Source organism: Halichoerus grypus, chromosome 14 (assembly GCF_964656455.1).
Source record: "Halichoerus grypus chromosome 14, mHalGry1.hap1.1, whole genome shotgun sequence".
NCBI lineage: Eukaryota > Metazoa > Chordata > Mammalia > Carnivora > Phocidae > Halichoerus > Halichoerus grypus.
In genome coordinates this window covers 54,220,305-54,222,872 of record NC_135725.1, presented here as the reverse complement: position 1 = coordinate 54,222,872, position 2,568 = coordinate 54,220,305, and the positions used below count along the sequence as shown (strand labels likewise).

General features: G+C 35.7%; 1 pseudogene; it reads left to right on the top strand.

Moving 5' to 3' along the window:
* Window positions 1-557: 557 nt before the first annotated feature.
* LOC118531764 (large ribosomal subunit protein eL33 pseudogene) lies at window positions 558-1,009 on the top strand (annotated as a pseudogene).
* The last annotated feature ends 1,559 nt before the right edge of the window (window positions 1,010-2,568 follow it).

Here is a 2,568-nt window from a genome sequence, read left to right as displayed (position 1 = left end):
CGCCACCCAGGCACCTGCGATTGTTTTATTTCTTTATCAGATAATCCATTGCTAGTAAATGGAAATGCTACATAAATCACTTTGTAGTTGTGAAAGAGAGAAATCTAATTGGTGACTATCTTGTATTCTTCCAACCCAATCATTATTCACCAATTTTAATGTAAAAATTGCTTTGAATTTTGAATACTTATTTCTAGCTGGTGTTTATAAATATTTTGTGTGTAAATTAAATACAAGAAGGCAAGTTAATAACTTCCATTCAGAAGTACAATACACTGGACTAGAAGTATTTCCAGAATTGATTTTGAGGAATTAACATCAGAACTATTAGTAGTCAAAAGGTAAAGCCAAATTGATACCCTTTCTTTTCTTCCTTCTTGCCCTCCTTCTTTTTGTTTATCTTTCCTCATCTTTTTACCATACTCCATTTTAAATAACATTTGAAGTATCATGCTTACTGATTCAGGTTTCAAATTTTGTGCTTAACTTCCTTTCAGCAACAAACACAGGAAGATGGGGTCATTCATGTTAATATTAGAAAGAACATAACTGGCCTTTCTTTTTCCGCCATCTTGGAGTCTGTGGAGGCCTGCAGGGAACAGGACCCCTATAACGCCAAATAATGTCTGGAAGGCTCTGGTCCAAGGCCATTTTTGCTGGCTATAAGCGGGGTCTTCAGAACCAGAGGGAGCACACAGCTCTTCTTAAAATCGAAGGTGTTTATGCTCGAGATGAAATGGAATTCTATGTAGGCAAGCGATGTGCTTATGTGTACAAAGCAAAGAACGACACAGTGACTCCTGGTGGCAAACCAAACAAAACCAGAGTAATCTGGGGAAAAGTAACTCATGCTCATGGAAACAGTGGCATGGTTTGTGCCAAATTCTGAAGCAACCTTCCTGCTAAAGCCAATGGCCACAGAATCTGTGTGATGCTGTACCCCTCAAGGATTTAAATTTAATGAAAAGTAAATAAAGGTGTAGATTTGTAAAAAAAAAAAAAAAAAAAAGAGAGAGAGAGAGAAAGAACATAACTCATGATTTTAAGTGAAAAACCAAGATAACTGTGACATTAGTCTCCAAAATAATTTTCTTTTGTGGAACCTCATGAAGATGAAACTGAGGAATATCACCAACAGCTTCCTGAATAACATGTTACGGCTAATACACTAATGAGCTTTGTGTGAATGCACCTTAAAGTGCTTCTGGATAAAGACCACATTTTAAATATTAAACTGCAATTTAGGAAACATGGCCTTTCAGCAGGCCAAGTATATGTTATTCTAGAGACTAACTTGAAAAAGTATAGATCACATGAGTAGCTAATCCAAAATGAACCATATATTTCAACATTTCCTATAAATAGACTGTATCTAAACTAAATGTATGGTAAGAGCAGAGAGGTGCATTCTATTACAAGACCCAGAGTGCTTAGACTTTTGTACAAATTAAGTTATAGCCGTTATGGAGTCTACTTTCAGTGACATGATGGATTACAATGGTGGCAGTTATAGTTGGCCAGGAGTCTTAAAAATAGGTCAAGGAAGGTATCCCTCTAGCCACTCTACTCTAGCTATTGTGCTTTTAGAATAATGGAACGTCTACTGTTACCACACTTTCAAGAGATTGAACAAGAGCTGCCTCCTGTGTCCATTTTGTGTATTTGTCCTTATTTCTCTGAACTATTAAAGTGTGAACAGCTCTAGATTCTCAACCAAAATAAGGGAACTAAGTTTTTGTTTCTACAAGAGTCAATATCCAATCTCAATCTATGCATTTGTTTCAGTCTGGTATTCATTCTATAACCCATGCTTATGCATACATACTGTGAAAATAAACAAAGACCAACCAAATTTCAGGCCAGGGAAAGGACAACAGTCCAAAATCAGTTGTAAACAAGGGCTTAGTTGAGATCCAGGCATAAATTTCTGAATCTAAAAGCATAAAACAAAGGCACAAGGCAGAATCTCAGCACTGAAAGAATAGAGCACAAGAGATAGAAATGGCAATCATCCATCTGGTCTTATGAAGAGGTATCAGAACATGATGTATGATTGCAAAGCTAAAATCTGAACTTATGGGAATTGGTAATAGAAAAGAACCAAATGGTAAACATGCCTGAGGCATTTTACTGAGAATACAGGGAGGAATTCTTTTCCTTGGCTCTTGACATTAAATAAGAGAAGAGTGGTGAACACATCATACATATTAATGAAGACGCTGCACTCTAAATCTATCAGAAAAAGGAAATCTTCCTACGAGCAAGCTACACAAGAATTTTTAGGGGATAAGGTGCATAGATCACATAGCTACACATAGCCAATGAGGTGAATAACTTTTGACTCTCAGTATTTATAAGCCTTGTAATACAACTAAATAATCAACACTGTTTTCTTTGATGTACATATTCATATTACTATTCAATAATTTTTTTTGTTGTTGGTTTTGTTCTTTGGTAGGTATTTGTGTTTCTCTAAAAGCTACATACTTTCTTTGGAAGAAAAAACTCAATAATCTCTCTCTCTCTAACACTCTAAAAGGCAAAGAGATATAAAGCTCTGAAGAAGAA